The 21547-nt window shown below is 37.6% G+C and overlaps 1 protein-coding gene across 2 annotated transcripts in view; it reads left to right on the forward strand.

The window, feature by feature from the left end:
• plekha6 (pleckstrin homology domain containing, family A member 6) overlaps positions 1 to 21547 on the forward strand; it is a 113532-nt gene continuing 91985 nt past the window's right edge. The window contains exons 1-2 of one of the 2 annotated variants that reach the window (XM_065241373.2): positions 1 to 201; positions 19555 to 19679. The gene's annotated coding sequence lies outside the window, so the exon portion shown is untranslated. Of the gene's footprint in view, positions 202 to 7471; positions 7657 to 19554; positions 19680 to 21547 lie in introns of those variants that run through there. The other variant, XM_065241374.2, reaches the window with a different exon arrangement.

The following is a 21547-nucleotide window of genomic DNA, read 5'->3' on the forward strand; positions in this document are numbered from 1 at the left end:
TTGTACAGCATCTTACTGTGGTTGCCTGCACCAGCTAGTCTTGTTGATGTTGTCAGTAGGGTTGTCTCCAAAAGGAATCTTCATTTGCTGTTTATTTGAAGCCATCGATTGATTCATTATATTGTATACGCAATATTATTATTTTATTATTGTGGACATATCCAAGAAGAATCTCCATAAATAACTATCAAGAAGCAAGTGGTGAGTGTTGATTTTCTGTTTACAAGGGATTCGGTTAATTTTGTGCTATTTTTATAACGCTTGTTTATCAAACTGCTAATTTTGAGTATGTTCGCACAGTTATGTTTAATTCAAGGCTGGCTAAGTTCTAAATTAATATTGTATAACAATAACAGGGCTTTTTATTCATTTTGGCGGGCAGAGAAATGGTACATCACGTCCGGATCACATCGAGCGTGCTGAATGTTTTGATCCGGTCGGTCCTCATTGGACATGCATCATTTCTTGGGTGTTGCCCGTGGTTACAGATGCTGGGGTTTCACCAGATGGGCTTCGGTCCTCTCTGTCCCCCCAGTGTGCCACCACCTGTCTGTCTTTTATCCCTCTGTCTGTCTCTATTTCTCTTTGAATGCCTGGTTTGTTTGAATCAAGCAAAGCTGTGTTGTGCTCTCCAGCATGCAGAGTAACCCAAAGCGGCAAATCCAAGAGTGTGAGCGTTGCCAAACCAGAGTTATTTGGATGAACCACACTTAGATTTAAAGGATAAACTCAATTGACTACAGTCATCCTGGCTAGCATCAGGTTGCGTAATAGATTTATGTTGATGCGTGTGTGTGGTCTTGATTTTAAGATGTCTCATAAAGCATCAAATATAAAGCTGTGAAGTTTGTTTCAGTACAAATCATTCTGGTTGTATCATATTGAGTATTGAGTAGCATTTAAATAGACTGTGTCACGAGCAAGTGGATGGGTTATGATGTGTGCAAAAGCCATTAATGCGGTCCTTCCCCCCAAAAAGACGCATTTGTTCTGGAAGCACACAAGCTCTCTGTGCTTAAAAAAACCCACATGCTGCAGAGATATCTGTTTGTATTGACACTCTCTGTCCTTCTCTTCTGTTTATCTGACACGTGATTGGTTCATGCGGAGAAAATACACTTTCGATCTGTTTCTCATTGGTCGGAGCATAAAGAGTCCATACCACGCGTACGCGATGGCCATTAAGTGAGTTGTAGTTTGTGCAAAGAATACACAGTAAAAAGAGGGACGTTGTGTGTGTATGCATGTTAAACAGGGAAAACTGTTTCTCTCAGTCTCTTAATCTTAATCTGATTCTCTTAAACGTCATCTTGAGTGCAACAGCCTGGTTATCTGACGCAGTGCTGATACTGTGAGTGTTCGGGGTGAATACTGAGTAGTGATGGGATGCAGTGTTTTTAAAACAGTTCCACGACTGCATACGGTCATCTTAAAGGAATATTTTACCCAAAAATGTTACATAATTTACTCACCCACATGTCGATCCAATCCAAAATTATGTTCTTGGAATATTGAAGAAATGTTATGTCCCTGCAAGAAATTTTGCATTTAAAAGACGTCTAATATCCATCTAAACACAGCCCAGATGTCTAGGCAAAAAAAACTGTGCGAAATTTAGGTGAAAACAACATTTAAAGGGGTCATATTATGAGATTTTTTTTATGTAAAATAAGTCTTTGAAGTCACCAGAGTGTGTATATGAAGTTTTAGCTCAAAATACCCCACAGATAATTTATTATAGCATGTTAAAATTTGTAGGTGCGATCAAAAAAGCCATTTGTGGGTGTAATGCAAATGAGCTGATAAAATGCAAACACTGATCGTTTATTAAAATTTAAAATTGTGCTGTCAATTATTTTTTCTCTCTTTCTCTCTGCACTAAATGGCGGTGCCGTCATTGGATAGTTCAGATTAAGGGACGGTACTATTGTAATACGGCTACCTACGTAACAAAACATGTGAAATCTGAACGGCCTATTTTTTTTATCAAAACAAAGTTACTGTGTTTTTCTTTTTTATGTTTTCTAGGTTGATAGAAGCAATGGGGACCCAATTATAGCACTTAACTCTTTCCCTGCCATTGACAAGATAATTCGTCAATCAAGAGAAAACGCTTCCCCGCCAATGACGAGTTTTTCCGTCTTTCCGCAATACCGCTATTATCCACTATGTGGCGCCCTTCCGCAACTTTTTAAACCCGGAAGTATTGCCCTATGGCAAGCTGCTGCATGTCCGTGTCTGTTTTAAAGATCGCTCTGAATGGGAACTCTATGAAAAGTCTGTCACAAAAATGGAATTATCTCTGCTTTTTGCTCAAAATGTGGTGTTTTTGTAGAAACCTACCCATATTCAAAAGCTGATTACAAAAGAACCACTGAAGGTAGGATGAAACAGGTTTTTTTTGTTTGAAAGCAGAGGGTCTGGCATTTGGTATATTGTATGTTTATATATTTGAAGAAGAACATTTTCTGGAAGACATTAAACTTTTGTGAAAATCATGAAAAAAGCTGGCGCTGGCTGGCAACTTTTTTTAAAAACGCTGGCGGTGAAAGAGTTAAACATGGAAAAAGTCAGATTTTCACGCTATGACCCCTTTGATGAAATTTAAGGTTATTTTGGCTAAAGGTGGGTTACTCATAGCCGGACTATATCGGGTCTATAGTTGACCTAGACAGTGAAATGATGACTATTATTTGCTGGGGTATGTTAAGAAATTATTTTTAAAATTACGTAATGTGTTCTAAGTACTGACTGTACTATTCCATACAATGAAACTAAATGTGGATTTGAGATTCAAAATGATAAAAACACAAATATTTTCAGTAAATAAAATTTTTAGTCATGAGTGTGTGTAAATATGACAGAATCTTCATTTTTGGGTTAAATAAACCCCTTTTAATACTCAGTAATTGAGAATTTTGAAAACTATGTTTTAAACAGAGCATGAGAGCACTTTTTAGCAAAACTATTATCAAATCAGCAAAAGAGTTTAATATATATAAAAGAGGTTGTAATGTGTAAAACTGTGAATGACTTTCAGTTTGCGCAGAAGTCTCTTGTGTTCTGCGGGCACAAAATTCATGTGGGCCGGTCCATGAGTCATCGTAATGATCAGAATCAATCTTATGAATTGCAAAAGCAAGACTGTTGGAGGAGTTTCCATGGTACATATTCAGCCCGTTCATTAAATATGTCCGCTGGTTACTACTTTTTCAACACAGTATAAACAATGGGTACATCAGATAGATCTTACAGAGAAGAGCTTGTCCGGATTTGTAAAATTGTGGTAATTTCCCAAACATCAAAGCATTAAACTATACTACATGCAAATATAGCATATTGTTAAAACATCAACTAGTACCATGTTACTGCAGGCTTGGATGCATTTATGTTGAATCAGTCTTTAAAGAAGTGTTACCTTTCAGCACACGCTTAAGACAATGTAATTAGACATGGAAAAGTGCACAACACTCAGCCTCCATCAGTGTCCTTCAGAGAGGATTAATGAGAGCCAGACAGTGAAAGAGGGGGTGTATGGGGGTTAGCCAGTGTGCTGAAAACAGCCAGAGATTAAAGAGTTAATCTGTTCGCTCATCACCTCTTTTCAGGGGTCATTCTCTCCTAAAGGGTTCGGTAGGTAAGCCATTAAATACACAGTGACTGCAAAATATTTGTAAGGAATAATTGACGACGGGCCATTGAATTAAAAGAAAATAATGCACACCCAAAGTGCAATGCTACACCACGGGTGTGCATTATTTTAAAATAATTCAAAGGACCAAAGATCCAATTATTCCTCTTATACCACGGTAACCACAAACATTGCTCTGGTGCCTATTATTAAGACATTGGACAAGTTAGGTGTGCGGTTATCAGAAATGAATGCATACATACGGAACATTTCTCAGCCAATCAGAATACAGCATTCAACAGACCCGTGGTAGAAGGACATATAAACCACATAAAGAGATGACAGATGGATAATGTTCAGGTACATTGTTTTCCCTGGGGCTCTGTGATGTTGCACCCAAGACCTGTTAACTTGAAACCAACCCATTTACTTGTTTATGGGTTTCTTGCACAGAAATAGGTACTTATACATATTTTATAAATAAAGTGGATATCTGAGAATGGCTGCACACAGACAAGACAGATTGCCTCTCTCTTTCGCCCGTTTGGCGGGGTGGAGCAGGTGGCCTGTCAAAAGACGTGCTAAACCCGCAACAGACCGCACTCAACTGGATCTACTCCACACCAAAAAGATGTGAATGCCACCTTTGATTTGGATTATGTTGAGGTTGTTTCTCCTGCCTTGTGCTGTTTTAGTGGCTGTCAGTCTTAGTGTGCCTATGAAGCTTTGAAAGCATCTCTGGTTGACCTGCGGTGGTAGCAGTGATGTTCACAGACAATGATAGCACATTGATACAAGAGCCCTGATGTTCACCTGCTGTGACAAGCTATTCAACTGGAATGATTGAATTGGTCAGCTGGAACTAAGCTGTTTAGCTGAAATGGTTTCGAACATGCAGATAAATATCTGTTATCAACCAAAAACCTGGTAGACCATATCGTGCATTTTAGAAATGGTTCCTTATTGACCTCGTAGTGATGTCTATTAACAAAAATATTTTTATAAACATGTTTTGCTCTTTATAATAAATAATTGATGTGCATTTACCAACATTACAGTAATATAAGCATATCTTTTGCATACTGTATAGTGCACTAAGTGGCATTAACTATGTAATGAATGAGTGAGCTATTTTAGATACAACATGAGCCTTAGGAAAAGCATTAATGGAGAAGCTGGTAGTTTGATGGACAGTTATTGTATACACAATATTCAGAGGCTTCATGGATCTGTTTGAACATGTGCCACTGTTTGATTTATTGTACATATACACACTGAAACATTTTAGGGTACAGTTCAATACAGTATATCGAAATCATAAATTTATCTGCCACTTTTTTCGACCATATAATAAACCATATAAATCCAAATCTAATTGAATTGAATCATCATAATTGGTTTAATTTGCTATCATGTACTTGTGACATCACATCAGGAATAGCTTTGTAATATAATATAAGCCATATCCTTTTTTTAACCGCAATGCTTGTGTTGAGGCGGATCCGTACCAGGTCCGCCCCAAAGTCATCAGCTCCGTTGTGGATCCGCCCCGGAGCCAATTACTATCTTACATAAAATCAGAAGTTTTCATTAAATCTCAGCTTTAATATGATGAAATTAAAGTCGTAGATATTAAATTAACATGGATATAAGTGTGTAAGAGTTATATAACATGGGACATCTCTGATATAATTAAGCCTGATATCTCAGCACTGAAATAATGCACATCTTTTAAGAAACCTTAGTTACTCTCTGTGAGTCACTGAGCTACATTATCTATCGGATGTGAATCCAAGCCCAGCAGACGGTTTTATCTTCCCCATTGTTGTAATACAGAGCCACACAGGAAATTGACCCATTAGGATCTGAATGGCTTTACAAATCCTTCTTCCTATGGGCAACGTGGTACTAAATCAGACTTTAAGACCCCCCCCTTCTCCCTCTGGACCAATTAAAAAGCTTTTTAGTCTTGATTCCTTCCGAGGCGATGACACAGTACAGTATTTACCCACAATGCAGTTCACTTGCTTTTGTGTGATAGTCCCAACATACCTACCATAGCTGTACATGTGTGGATGTGCGAGACTGTGTCGGAATGAAAGTATGCTGATGTATATCTCTGGAGCTCTGGGGGACGTCCAACTCACTATCTGTCATCACATGATTGCTGAGTCTCTGCTTTGGTGACCTGTGGTGACGCCTCTGGAACAGCATATTCTGTTCTGTGCTGTGACCCCAAAACATTAACGCAAACTTAATGGGACAGACTGACATTTTCAAGTACAGCGATGTGAAAATCAGGTCAACTTTAAAGACACTCAACAACCTCTGGAGCTTTCAGAAGAAATAAAGATGAGATGTTTTTATTCGAGAAAAAATAACAATAAAGTTAGTATGCTCCACTTACACATCACATTTAAAGGTGACATTTCACAATACTTTTTTAAAATGTAAAACAAAAAATCTTTGGTCTCCCAAAAAATATTGTATGCATGTGAAGTTTTAGCTCAAAATACCATATAGATAATTTATTATAGCATGTTAAAATTGCCACTTTGTAGGAGTGAGCAAAAATGTGCCGTTTTGTGTGTGCCCTTTAAAATGCAAATGAGCTGATCTCTGCACTAAATGGCAGTGTCGTGGTTGGATAATGCAGATTAAGGGGTGGTATTATCCCCTTCTGACATCACAAGGGGAGCCAAATTTCAATTAACTATTTTTTCACATGCTTGCAGAGAATGGTTTACCAAAACTAAGTTACTGGGTTGATCTTTTTCACATTTTCTAGGTTGATAGAAGCACTGGGGACCCAATTATAGCACTTATGGAAAAAGTCAAATTTTCATGATATGTCATTTAATAGGGAATACATAAGCATAGAGGTACATTTGGTAAATAATGCCATATGGTCTTGACATACTGCTTTGTTTGAACACATGACCACTATAAGGATAAATCAGGTCCACTGACTGCACAACAGGACTACATACAGTATATTTTGCCAAACATACTTGTAGTGCTTTTTCACCAATAGAGCACAAAGCCTCCCCAATCCTTTTCATATTTAATCCTAATCCTTGTGATCTACACAAACACACAAATCAAGTCACGAAACAAGTCTGAGAGAATTAGGACAGACTTTAAATCGCCTCTACAGCGCCCCCAATGTTCCCTGAGATGACTCTTTGTTGTTTACAGCCATAAAACCTGATCAGCTGGTTTAACCGAGTGAACATTACACCTGTTGCTGTCAACACCCATCATGTCATTTTTGTGATCATCTAAATGTAGGCTGCAGTAAACCAAATTTTTCTCTGTCCTTTTTTGAGCAAGTGTTGTTTTTCATCCAACTGGTCAACACACGCTAATGGATAAAGGGATTTCCATCGAATAAGAGACAGATTCACATTATCTCTGAGTCATCGAGCTCTGCTAATACTCAGATGTCTAGTTAATTGAGAAATTCATGCACACTTGTGCATTATGGGAAACTGAAAACCTGCATTAGATACTACTTAGTTGGAAAAAATACTAGTGTAATGTTATATATTGTAAAGTATCTTATCTGAATAATATGACGCTATTATTTGCTTGTGTCTATTAAACTATATCGATTCACCAAAAGTTTTTGCTTAAATAAGGCTTCAGCTTGTCTGTTGAGTCCCAAAAAACAATATAAGTCAAAGGTTGTTATATGATCAACACATAACAGCATCTTTTATTTGTAAAACAATTCAAGCATGTAAAGGTGTGGCCTCCTGTGCAATTACTCAAGCCATGCCTTAAGACACAATCCAAATCTTCTTGCTTTCCAGATCTCTTCTTTTATTTCGCAAACATGCCTTATGGGTGTGTGAGTGTTCAGCGCATTAAAGAGAAAAGACAGATTATTAAAATCACATAATAAACCTTGGAGATTCACCTTTGTGTACATATGTTATCTTTAGTCTGCCAGGACATCAGTTAACTGATTAAGTATTGACTCGGCATACTGGCTAATGCTGATAACTAGAGCTGCATACAAGGTATGTAATGTCCTGTAACTACTGTAGATTTCGCAATTAATTGTGCTGTTTTTTGCCAACACAGTGTATTTATTATAGTGTTCATTCTTAAAGCTGAAGTGCGTTTTATGTTAAAAATGATATTATAACTACATAAGTATAACATACAGCTGTAAGTCATTGGTATGTTGATTTTAAGGGTAAACACTTTGACCTTAGAAATGTTAACATAGATACCTCTCCATTCAACCACTTACTGTCCAATTACAGTATTCATGGTGAATGTTTGCCAGTTACTTACTGTAGATTTAAAATGATGTTATTTATTCAAAGTTTAAATTAAATAAAAATTAAACATTAAGAAGCCTACTTGGAACCAAAATCTGAAGGAAACAACAGAAAAAGGTTAATGAGATTTCTGGTTCCGAGAATGTTTTGCATGAGGCTGTTATTTTATAGTTTTAATTTATATAGACAAAGATTTGTTAATGTTTAATGTTCATTTAATTTTGAACAAACTGTTGCCAGCAGTCGCGGCTCGTGACTCCTCATCCGAGGATGCGCTAATTCAAAATAAGTGTTACTCACAGTTTTTTCAGTATACATTGCGCATATATTCCCTATATATGTGTTGTATGTATTAACTCAATATTACAGGGTTTTTAAATACAGTAACTTTTTAATATGTTAGCTAACGCTTTAGTCTTGGTGAATTGTGAATTGTGCACATAATACATGATAATTAAACATGCATATTACTACGGTTGTGGGCGCACATTCCAACCCTGTATCACAAAATGATGTACCTAGTCACGTAATTTTTTTTTTTTTTTTCGTGACACTGTCACGTTTTTACGTGACCATATGACGCATTTCTGTTTACGTGTCATGATTGGTTACTCAACTGCTTTTTCCTATTTTCAAACCATCGTCGCTTCAGTTTAGGGTTAGATTTGGTGTTTGCATTAGGATGTCACTTTAAGTATTGGTTTATACTATTTTTTCTGATTTATTTTATATATATATATATATATATATATATATATATATATATATATATATATATATATATATATATATATAATTTTTTTTAAACAATTGTCGTCTGGCATTAGGGTTAGAGTTGGGTTTGGGTAAGGATGTCATTTTATGTAAATCTAACCTTACACTGAAGCGACAATGGATTGAAAATAAGACAAAACAGTTGAGTAACCAATACATGACAATGACACGTAAACAGAAATGCGTGATACAGTCACGGAAAAAACGTGACAGTGTCACGGAAAAGAATCAAACATTTACGTGACTATAGGTACGTCATTTTGTGATACTGGGTTGCACATTCAGCTTGTTCTCGAGAGTTAATGTGCCAATTTTGCAGGGTTGCCAGATTGGCATAACAATAAGATCTATCCCAGTGACCCTTTCCCAAATACAAAAACCTTATTTTTATAAATAAACAAATTTGACTTAATATTGACAGTCCACATCAACATTTGAAGTTATCCGATTTCACGGTAACACAGCAGACTTGGCAACACTGGTTTATGTACCACTTTTTAATATGGCGGGCGACTTGCGTATAGCGGTCCGCAGAAACATATGCTAATGAGGCATCTATGCCTCTAACAGACTATGCTCGGTTTGTTTTAGCATCCTGATACAGCACTTATTAGCTCAACCTACTTTTATTTAGTACTTCAGTATTCATCATTATAGATTTTATAATCAAATGATTAACCGGACAAACAGCAGCAGTATATTGATTCCAAAGCAATTTTAGTCTGAAAGCTCAGCTGTAACATTGGTTTATCGTGCATGTGTCTCATTTACATCCCTTGCAAATTATAGGCATGTCCCGAAGCCGTCACATTTGAAAAGCAGTACTACAGCTGTCCTAACAGACAGCCTGTATAATATCCTCCTAGGGGTTTGATGCACTGTGAAAAATTAGTGGCAGAATGATGGGATCTGGGTTTATGGTATCCAGCTAGCTGGGCTGGAGCCTTAAATCCACCCTCCATAATAAATGATGATGACAGGCTTTGATGTGACTGGATGATGTTTCATAATGTTGACTGAAAGGGAAGAGTTTATGAATTTTAGGATGCTGCAGCCTGCGCGTCACAAAGTGTACTTGTTCAGTCTGGTAGCTGTAGTACAGGTTGAACAGCATCACTGCTTGTGAGATCATATTTGATTTGTAGCTTGAGTCTTGGACTCAATAGATGAAATATGGAATAGTCAGAAAGAAAGGGGGGGGATGTAAAAATGATTTGAGTCTTGAGCACCACAGCTAATTGTGATGAAGCTTGCATCTCAACTGCTATAGGTGTCTGACAAAAACATTTGATTATATTTGTATTTAAACAAATCTTTATTTGTGATATAAAGGCTTTTTGAAATTTGAAGTCGCATGAATTGACATTAACACAATTATTAGGTTGTTATACTGGAGTATTACAGATTCATTGGAAACAAAGCACTCTTTTCTTTGTCCACCATCTTCACATGCTCAAATGATGAAAATAGGCGGGTCAGAGGGAGGGACCATTATTAGCCAGCACCAATTGCAGATACATAATTGACTTGAATAGGAGAGCCAACCCTTCCTCCGCCTCTACACAAAAGCCCCACGCCGTGATTGCCTCCTTTTGTTAAGCTTTCTTTTATCGGGGACGACGTCCTTGCCACGTGCCAAGTGGTTTCGTCACGGCAGATGTCTGACACAACCTGCTCTAATCTCTGCTGTGACTTGCATATAGTGAATAGCCTGCATTGAGTTTAATGTGATCTGGATTAAAGTGCACCTATTACATTTGTAAAAAACAACGTTACTTTGTGTATCTGGTATAATATAATGTGTTTGCTATGTTTATGGTTAAAAAAACCCACATTATTTTCCACATACCGTACATTGTTGTAGCTCCAGTTATCCCTGTCTTCTTCAAATGCATTGATTTTGTTCAAAACTCATCGATCTGAAAAGCGCTGGTGATTGGTCTGCTAATCTGTATGTTGTGATTGGCCTGAATACCTCTGATGTCAGCCGGAAATGTCACACTCCTTACCATGTTTTAAAGATTCGCTCACAATGCAGTTCTGACAGTTATGAGTCAAAGGGGGGGCGGGGATTATGATAATATCGGTCCTGTCTTTGTCAACAGGCCTAGGAAGTAAACTGTTGACTACAATCCGTGTGTTTGTTGTAATCCAAGAAAAGAGATATACGTTGGAGACGATAACTCGCGTCATCCTTTACTTTGGGCTTTGCATATTGTTAGCATGTACTAATACACACTTACACACCGAAGCAAATGTAAAAATGTGAATCGGACGATAGTTGCTCTTTAATAAAGCACACTCAGATGATGTATTTGCTTAATTTAATTTAAAACTAAAGACTATTGATTGAGATAATAACCTGGAGAAATAAAGAGTCCTTTCAATTTAAAGGGACACGCAGAGGACAAATTTTCAAATTGATCTTTATGGAAAGTTAAAAACAGTGCTCGCCGCAATGAAGTATAGTCAATATAGAGGATGTACATTTGTTATGGTCTTGACTAACGAATTCAGAAATACACTTTGATAGGGGTCAGTATGGAGTCTTATCTTCAGACCCCAATGAGATTAAATTCCTGCTTTCTTCATCCTCCAAAATTTTCCTGTGTACACCAAAGAAACGGTGAAAGAAACCAAGAAAAGGCAAGCGTTTCTTTTCCAAAGCCCAGTTTTGAAAACGAATATTTTCTGAATGTTTTTTTCCACCTTGAGGATTTAGGTTTGGTCTTGCATGCCGAGACACCTGCTGAGTTAACGCTGTATTACGGTCTAGAGAAAGATGTACCATTGGTTGGTATTATATTTGTGTGCTTAAAGGGATAGTTTATCTAAAAAATTTAAATTTTGTCATCATTTACTCACTCTCATGTTGTTACAAACCTGTATACATTTCTTTGTTGTGATGAACACGACGGAAGATATTGTGTAACCAAACCGATCACAGGCCCCATTGACTTCCACAGGATGCTTTTTCCTACTATTGAAGTCAGTGGTGCTTCAGTTCAATTCACAATATCTTCCTTTGTGTTCATCAGAACAAAGACATTTATACAGGTTTGTAACAACATGAGAGTGAGTACATTTTTGGGTGAACTATCCCTTTAAGGTTGTGAAACCATGTCCTCTTGTTCCCAGCCTCCTATCTGTGCTGTTTGACACTGCTCTTCTTGGCTGTTCATCCTCACTGTGGGACTGTTATATAATAGCTGCGCCTGACTAATGTCTCTATGTGGATGTGATCTGTAGTAATGAGCATGTTTTTTGCTCTTTTATTTTGTTGCTGTTTGCAGATTCCCCACTGGTTATCTTTGCCAAAGGGCTTTTGCTAGTTTCTCTTAGTTGATATCTTGGGAATTGAGTCTGGCTTTGTTCTTAAAAGCATAATAACATATTCTTTGTACTATTTTATCAGTATGTGTATATGGGCAGTGTACAGAAGCCAGAATGGGGCACCATAGGTCCCCGTTTGAGCCCGGCTAGTTCAGGTGGCCTTTCCGTGTGGAGTTTGCATGTTCTCCTTGTGTCAGCGTGGGTTTACTTCAGTTACTCTGGTTTCATCCCGCAGGACAAGTTAGGTGAATTGGAGATACCAAATTGCCCCTCCCACAACCTTTGTGTGGATCAACTGGTTCTTGCCATGAATATAGCCGTAGACGCTGGAAATATGGTGTAAAGACGAAAGAAAAAACCCAGAATATCCATGTGACCTCACACACCAGTATATATGTATCCCATAATGCCCCTTAATGTGGCTTGAGCTCCTTATAGTGTGATAAATATCTGTTTGTTTTTACATTTATGCATTTTTAATTATCCAAATTGACTTCAAGGTATACATTTTATCAGTGTGTGTGTTCCCTGGGACTCGAACCCATGACCTTTTTAAGCTTTTTTTATGAGTAATGGGTGTGTTTTGGGAGTAATGTGCAACAAACCAATGAGAGTCTCAGCTCTCATCCCCTTTAAAAGCCAGTTGCGCTGGCGCTATGTCTAATCCCTATTTAGATGACGGACTTTGTAAACTGAAAAACTAAGCGGAGGAAGAAGATCCCCAGTTTAAGATTAATGTTAAATAATTGTGTTGTTTTTTACTTGTATTGAAATTTAATTTTTTTATGAAAACCTTTAAAACCCGTTTTCTTTAAGTCATGGAAGTAAAAAAGCAGGCCTTTGATTGCTTTAAATGTATGGCTATCCAATATCATCATAAAAAAAGGTTTGTACTGTAAAAATACTTTATTTGTTACAAACAGGAGATAAAGAATTTACAAACGGCTCTCCGCACGTTTCAGCACTTGGACAGCGTCAGTTTTTTTAAGCATTACTTAAAAATGTTTCTCATCTCACCATATCCACAGGTACAGAGTCATCATATACAATAAATCCGTGAGGTAGCATTTAAAAAAAACATTTAAAAACAGATGCATTTGTTTAAAGCAAAGCATTTATTTACTTAACTCTTTCACCGCCAGCGTTTTAAAAAAAAGTTGCCAGCCAGCGCCAGCGTTTTTCATGATTTTCACAGAAGTTTAATGCCTTCCAGAAAATGTTCTTCTTTAAATAAATAAACATACAATATACCAAATGAAAGAACAGACCATCTGCTTTCAAACAAAAAAAAAAACGTTTCATCCTACCTTTAGTGGTTCTTTTGCAATCAGCTTTTGAATATGGGTAGGTTTTTGCAAAAACACCATATTTTGAGCAAAAAGCTGAGATAATTCCATATTTGTGACGGACTTTTCATAGAGATCCCATTCAGAGCGATCTTTAAAACAGACACGGACATGCAGCAGCTTGCCATAGGGCAATACTTCCGGTTTTAAAAAGTTGCGGAAGGGCGCCACCTGGTGGATAATAGCGGTATTGCGGAAAGACGGAAAATCTCGTCATTGGCGGGGAAGCGTTTTTTCTTAATTGACGAGATATCTCGTCAATGGCGGGGAAAGAGTTAATAGGCTGCAGGTGAAGCAGCTCTTTGTGCCTTAACGTCTCATAATTAGTCCTGATTTATGTCCAAGGACTCAATAATAATCTTTAACATTCACTCCTTTACTCTTTTATATTTAAAAGCGTTTTTGTGCTGCTGCGCATTCATGTATGTGATAAGCAAACCCGCGTTGTCGCCCCATTTATAGGCGCATATTACTAATGCGCTCTTAAAATAACAAAAAACATATTGCGCCATTGACTTTAGACTTTCACACCTTTACACACCTCGTTTTCAGACCAAAACGCTATGGGCACAAAATGCAGTTGCAATTTAAACAACATGGCGCTAAATGTGAAAATGATCATTGCGCAGGGTGGAAACTAGCAAAAGACACTTGCGACGCGCATTGCGCTGCATTGCGCCGGGTATAAGATAGAGCCCTATATGTTTGATAAAATGCATAGCTTGTTACACTGTTTGGGTTAAAGCATCTGCAAAATGCATCAAATGTAAATGAAATTAAATGACATTACTTGACTTTCCTCTTCACGAGTCAGACTTAGAGATTAAGTCATTTTCAATCAACAACTTTTAGCAGTCTGTGGCAGACTAAAGAGGATTTAAGATATTAGATTGACTTTAACTGACAAGAGGACAAGTGTACTCTATGCATTATTTATGCTGTACTTAGTGCATGTGTTTAGCTGATTATTTGAAAAAGGAAAATTTGTCCTCACAGTCCATTTCTATTTATTATATATTTAATATGTGTTTTGCACACCTGTTATATATATATTGAGAGGAGGATTCTGGGAAATTGAGTTGTATGGGAATATGCGCATGTAAATTCTTCTAGGAGGAAAGACAGCACACAGTACAGTTTGTGAGAGGATGCTTAACAAGAGTCATCCTCTTGTTTTCCTCTCTTGGCTGCGAGGGAAACAGCAAGTCGTTGCTAATTATAGAACTGGAACCACATGAGCTTCATCCCAGTGGGTGCAAACATGCATGCAGGCCTTTGAGGGACAGAATGGGTCATGGCTTCAGTCAAACTTGTCTCTATAACTAGATCTAACCAAACTATTTTAATATCTGAGTTGGCTAAGAGCAGAAGAACTATTTCAAGAGCTAATTTGCTTAATGCATGAATCATTAGATGTACTTTGCTCTGCCCTCCAGATGCTACTGTCCCTATTTATTCAAATGTTTACTTTTCCTTGGTATATATGACTCAGTTGAGATAGCTCCTAGCATGACAAATAAAAAGGAAAAAAGAAATTAAATTCACATTAACAGTCTTAAAATGCGATGGATGTATATAATATTTATTAATTATATGTAATAACAAATATGTAGAGAAGATAATAAGTCTACTTATAATAATAAGTTGTTTTCAAGAAATATCTGTTTCAGAGATATCCATACAGAAAAAAAACACTGTATTGACCAACACAGTCATGACAATTTGTTTGTACAATACCGGTCAATATCGTTCTTTATTTTATTTTTTTCCACATTAGAATAATAATACACTATACAAACTATGGCATAACACAAATAAAACCGTGGGAATTATGTTGTGATTAAAAGCATCCAAAATAAATGAAAATTATATTTTATCATTTGAAGTGCAGTCACCCTTAGAAATTACAAAACCGTACTTTTGAATAGCTTTTCGAAGATTCATTTTAGGATGAATTTTAAATATATTGAAGGAGTTAACATTTAATCTGGGCTCTTCTTGGCTGCTTTTTCTTTAATATTTATTCTAAGTAATCTATTTAAAAAAAAAAAAAAAATTGTTCGGCACAGGTATATATTTCAAGCTTTTAACCATAGACCTTTAGATTAAAAGATTATTTTCAATCAAGTGTTTTGTCAACATTTTTGACTGGATGTGTATGTTATGAGGTGGCTAATTTGCATGAATTTATACAATCAGAATTGTACGTTTCTATGATCTGGTTTTGCCCCAAATGTGACGTTATGTTTTGGGGTTAGGTTTTATTGATGTCTTTTTTATAATTGTACGATTTTTTGTAAAGTTCACTTCATACGAATTAACCACCTCATAAAATACGTACAACTTACCATGAGTTTAGGCCTATGTTACCCCCAAAATGTATTCTTTTTATCCTTTTATTATCTTTTTGAATGTGAGTATTTGCTACCCCATCCATCCTCTGCCTTGTCCTTGACTTGGCCCTTGTTGCTGCTCGCAGCAGAAGGCATGCACTGTGGTCTAGTAACAGTCGCTGGGATATTCCATGTTCAACATTATTAGCATGCAGTTAGCACACAACCCAGAGCCCATTTCCTTCTTCCTTATAAAATCATGTTTGTCAGACCCTGAATGGTTTCTGCTTGTCTGTCCTCATATACCACAGCTTTACTCTAAGAGCATGGGAAAAGAGCCTGATCTCATGTACTCAGAGCTATTAAAGTCAATGGATCACCTCCCTTATATGGACAGATTTCCATGGCACCACTTCCATATTTCCATTTCGACAAAACCACTGCCAATGACATTTAATTTTTGAAGATGATTAATGGTTATTTTTTTTTCTTTGTGTTAAGAGGGCAACCTTTGCATACAAAAAGTACTGTGCACTAATAGAATTTTGAGCTGGAGCTGTTTGATACTAAATGCATTAAGTATTAAACAATAGCAAGGGGCACTTATCCACCATGGATCTGTTTGGTGTTACTAGTGTCTATGGTGTTGAATGTTACAGTGGAGTTCTGTTTTATAATGATGCAATGTTATTGTTCTCATGGATATGTCACACAGGGACATTGTGTTGATCAATTTTGAGTAGAGAAGATAATAGATCTCTGTCTTTTAGCAGATGTAGTAGAACTTCAGACTCTTTCAAAGGAGAGAGCAAGGGAGAGAGATCTTAGTCTTTATTGTTCTCCGTGTGAGCTTTTTGAGCTATGTGTCCTTCCAGGGTCAAGACTAAGAGAGACACAGAACATTGTTAAAGGGATAGTTCACCCAAAAATGAAAATAATGTCATTAATGACTCACCCTCATGTCGTTCCAAACTCGTAAGACCTCCGTTCATCTTCGGAACACAGTTTAAGATGTTTAATATTTAGTCCGAGAGCTTGTTGACCCTTCATTGAAAATCTAGGTACTGTATACTGTCCATGTCCAGAAAGGTAATAAAAACATCATCAAAGTAGTCCATGTGACATCAGTGGGTCAGTAAGAATGTGTTGAAGCATCAAAAATACATTTTGGTCCAAAAATAACCAAAAATATGAATTTATTCAGCATTGTCTTCTCTTCCACGTCTGTTGTGAGGCGCATGCACGAGACTAAAGTCACGTGACGTGGATGATGTGTTATCTGGTGCGCCAAAGCTGTTTTTTTGTTTTTGTTTTGTTTTTGTGCGCCCAGGCTTCGTTTACAGTCTGAGGGAGACGCACGCTGTAAGTTTGAAAAAAAAAACTTTGCAAACCTGTCTAAGGAAAATACGTCTTCTGCATCACTGCAGTCATGTGACTTTAGTCTCGCGCATGCACTTCAAAACAGACGCGGAAGAGAAGACAATGCTGAATAAAGTCGTAATTTTTGTTATTTTTGGACCAAAATTTATTTTCGATGCTTCAACCCATTCTAACTGACCCACTGATGTCACATGGACTACTGTGATGATATTTTTATTTTGATTATGAACTTTCTGGACATGGGCAGTAAACCGTACGTAGATTTTCAATGAAGGGTCAACAAGTTTTCTGACTAAATCTAAAACATCTTAAACTGTTTTCCAAGATGAACGGAGGTCTTACAAGTTTGGAACGACATGAGGGTGAGTCATTAATGACATTATTTTCATTTTTGGGTGAACTATCCCTTTAATCGATAGCCTTACAATTAAATTGCATTGCAATGTTGATCATGTAGATGTACAATATGTCTCCTGCATGAAGTGGTTAATGATCAATGGACCACAGGGTCAGTTTGCTCCTAACTTCTCTGGATCGCGGCTGTAAGTGTCAGGATCTGGGCACTATCCAAACTTTTATTGGTCATAGTGCTGTAAAACTCACTTGCTCTTTCTCTCTTTAAAGACATGTGGTTTTGCCTGTTATGTTCTACACCCTTGTAAGTGTGCTATACGTCAACACTCCTTGGTATGGTTGACCTGGTCACCTGTTGTTGGAAAAAATAGTCTTTTTTTGTTCTGGTAAATCCAGGTAAGACCAGTTTAAAAAGAGTGAAAGAACGAACTAGAAAAGAAGGGAGTCGGGGAACGCACTGCCTCCGCAGAGCTGTTAAGATCCAGTAACAATAGACTTGTTTCACTTGAACAAAGATGTTGTCATGGTATTTTCCCCTCTTTCTCTCCGGAGCAGAACACAGTGATTTGGTTACAAAGCTGAGCGATACCATACACAGATGTGCTGTGTAGGTGAAACTTGATTTGTTTCAAATAATAACCAAGACATCTCAGACATTTTTAGAATAACTGAAAAGAAAATGCATTATATATTAAAAGTTTTATGGTAGTCCCAACAAGGCTGCTATATGGCTATGCATGGATGTTGAGAAATCAGGATACGCACATCCAAAAAAGTCTTGACCAGGTGCAAGAACAGCAACGTTTCGGTCAGAGACCTTCGTCAGGCAGTTTTGAAATAAAGGGACTTTAAAGGAGTAGTCCACTTTATAGATGGGGCCCATTGACTTACCACAGTATTTTTTTCCTACTATAAAAAGTCAATGGACCCCATCTTTAAAGTGGACTACTCCTTTAACAGTGTGCAGATCTTTTTTCTGTTTTTTTTATGCATGGATGTTGGCCATCAGAGTTGCTGTCATCTGCATCCTCTTACAAACACAGTGATTTTACGGTAGTGGGTCTGTCAACACTTAACCTCTGACCTTGACAAAAACAAGTAAATGTGGAAAGGAGCCTATAGGGCGATGTAGCCTATGGACGTTTGTGATTAGAGGAATATAAAGATACAAAGGTTTTATAAAGCTTCAATAATTACAAAAAAGGTAAAAAAACGCCCTATGTGTCACTGTACTCATATTAGTACAATTACATACCAATTGTTTGCATATCTGTACCTAAATGGTAGGATATTTTAAATGGTACTGCCCCAGTGAGGGATAGGGACCATTTTAACCTTTTTTTTTCTGAAAGTGTATTTTTGGAGGATAACAAATATGAATGCTAATCTAATCTAAAAACCTTCAGTTGCCCATTGATTCAGAATAGCCGACCATATAAAGGTTCTGTTGTGATACTAATCATGTGTATATTGCAAACAAACAGATCTGATTGGATGTTTATGTATGGGGGGCTTTGTGTCATCAAAAATATGTGTTTGTGTACCCAGCTCGTATAATGATGATCAAACAAAGAAAGGAGGGCAGCGTAATCACCACTCATATCTCACAGCCATTCATGGCTCTCTGGAGACCGCTGTCTTTACGGCTGTTAGCCCTCCCCGAATCCTCTCATGCACCTGACCTCAGTCCTTTCCCTTTATTAAAAATCTTTCCATGGGTTTCTCTCTCTAAAAGAGAAATGCTGCAGAAACCGAAGTGAGGGGAAAATGAACAACGCTGAGTTTGTGTGTACACGTGTTGGTATGTTTAAAAAAAGCAAGATGATATTTTTACTTACTTGGCCCCTTGTGCAATTTTCCTATTTCCTATTGTCTATATCGAATTTTGGATTGGAGTGGGAAAAATGCTTTTATTTCATCCCACCCTGCTTCGAAACCAGGAAGGGATTTACTCGGAGGTTGATGAGTGGAGGAACGAGGGGGAAATGATTGTCTGAGGGCCACTGCTGGTCTCAGGTTTCACCTTCTTTTACCCTGAGGCTTTTGAATCTTTGCTTTCTCACTCACTCTCTCTCTTTCTTTCTTTCTTCCTCTCTCTCTCTCCCTCCCAGCCACCCCCTTCAAACCACACCACTCTTCAGGAGCTCAGTTAGGAGAAGAGGAGAGGGAGGCAGAAACGGGAACGCATCGCGACGACCGAACAGTGGAGATTCTCAGCCACCAAAACTCCCTGAAGGTAGGAGATACTCTTTCTTGTCGGGAAACTCCGGTCGGGTAAAAAAACAAAGAGAGGATGGAAAGTCTATTTTCTTAATTATTTGAACAATCCATAGTTCCTCGTACATCTGATCCATTGATTTCTGTTCTGGTCTTTCTCCGTTGTTTGCTCCAGCACAGATGTGAGGTAATCAATGGTGCATGCGCGTTTGCTCTCATGCATGTGTGTGTTCGATAAAGGAAATACGATATGTTGTGTTGTCTTACGAGAGAGAGGTTGTCTTAATGCATTGTTTGAAGATCAAAAAGATATTGTATCTATGGTAAATCCGAAAGGTGTGGGCTTATTAGGCATCAATACTTAATAGTATGCTCATCATATGCTAATCTTGCTTGTTATGATAAGTATAACATGGATGGACGTCGTCTGGCAGTTATGCTTTTCTACCCTTGATCTAAAGAATGAAGAAAGGTAAATTTACTGCCTCATAAATAGTGATTCATATGCAGGTGAGCTTAAAGACTGCAAAAACAGATCATGAATCGGAAAAATATACAGTAGGCTCATCTGAGAACAGGCTGAGACAGATGTTGTGAGGTCATAGCATTGCCCAGGTGTACAATACTTGACAGGAATGTCTTCATCTCCTTAAACTGCGCAAAAACTATAATTATACACATATATTCTGCATGTCATTTCTAGTGGGTCCTCTACTATTGGATTTACACCTTTCCAATGATCACAGAGCACCTGGTTTGCAAGCCGAAATCTACAAAAAGCTTTAGGCTGTTGATGTACATCCTCTCTTTCTGGCTTTAAACCTCTGATTAGCATAAGCCACTAGGCTGCTTAAAATTTTAAATGGGTGGCCATAAACTCCTGAGCTTAATTTTAGTGAGCATAAACGCAGGAGCTTATTGGCGAGTGGTAGAGATGCGGTCCTGGTGCGAATTTACGACATGCTTGTTATTATCCTAAATTTGGATTTTGGGGGGGAAAGCAAAAATGCTAATTTGCGATGTGCAAGAAGGTCATAGATTAAACTTTGCAAACGAAACATCACATTTTAAATACCCACAATGCATTCGGGTATAATGACCAATCAACAAAAGTTTAATTCTAGCAAACATTGCAGATTAATATTTGATTCTTTTGTCGTTGCTACTTTGGCATGAAAGGCTAAAGTCAGTTGGCATTAAGTCGATTTGGCAGGCATTACATTGGCTGATCTCTGGAGTGGGCTGCTGTCCTTAGACGTGACTAGCACAGGGTGAATAGTTGCCTTGGTGTCGGGATGGACAGACTTGGCACTGCCTGACGGATTCAGGGAGGTGAACAGAAAGCTGGAGGATGACAGACGGGAGAGGAGAAGAACACCCACAATGCCTCACTTGTGTCCCGTGTCTGAGGAGCTCTTTAGCGCCTCAAGCTTGATGTTTATCTGAGTTTTGTTTAGATACAGGCTCAATTAGGCACACGTCACTCCAAAATACCCTTGCAAAAAGCAATACCACAAGGACAGTTTCCACTTGTAAGGAAGGTCATTAAAGGAAAACACCACAGTTTTTCAATATTTACTATGTTCTTACCTCAACTTAGATGAATTAATACATCATTATCTTTTTTCAATGCGTGCACTTAATCTTTGTACAGCGCGTCGTGAATGTGTTAGCATTTAGCCTAGCCCCATTCATTCCTTAGGATCCAAACAGGGATGAATTAAGAAGCCACCAAACACTTCCATGTTTTCCCTATTTAAAGATTGTTACATGAGTATTTACACGAGTAAGTATGGTGGCACAAAATAAAACGTGGCGATTTTTTAAGCGGATAAAAATGAGAACTATATTATATGGCGGAAGAGCACTTAGTTTGCAGCACTTCGA

This window comes from Paramisgurnus dabryanus, chromosome 14 (assembly GCF_030506205.2).
Source record: "Paramisgurnus dabryanus chromosome 14, PD_genome_1.1, whole genome shotgun sequence".
Classification (NCBI taxonomy): Eukaryota; Metazoa; Chordata; class Actinopteri; order Cypriniformes; family Cobitidae; genus Paramisgurnus; species Paramisgurnus dabryanus.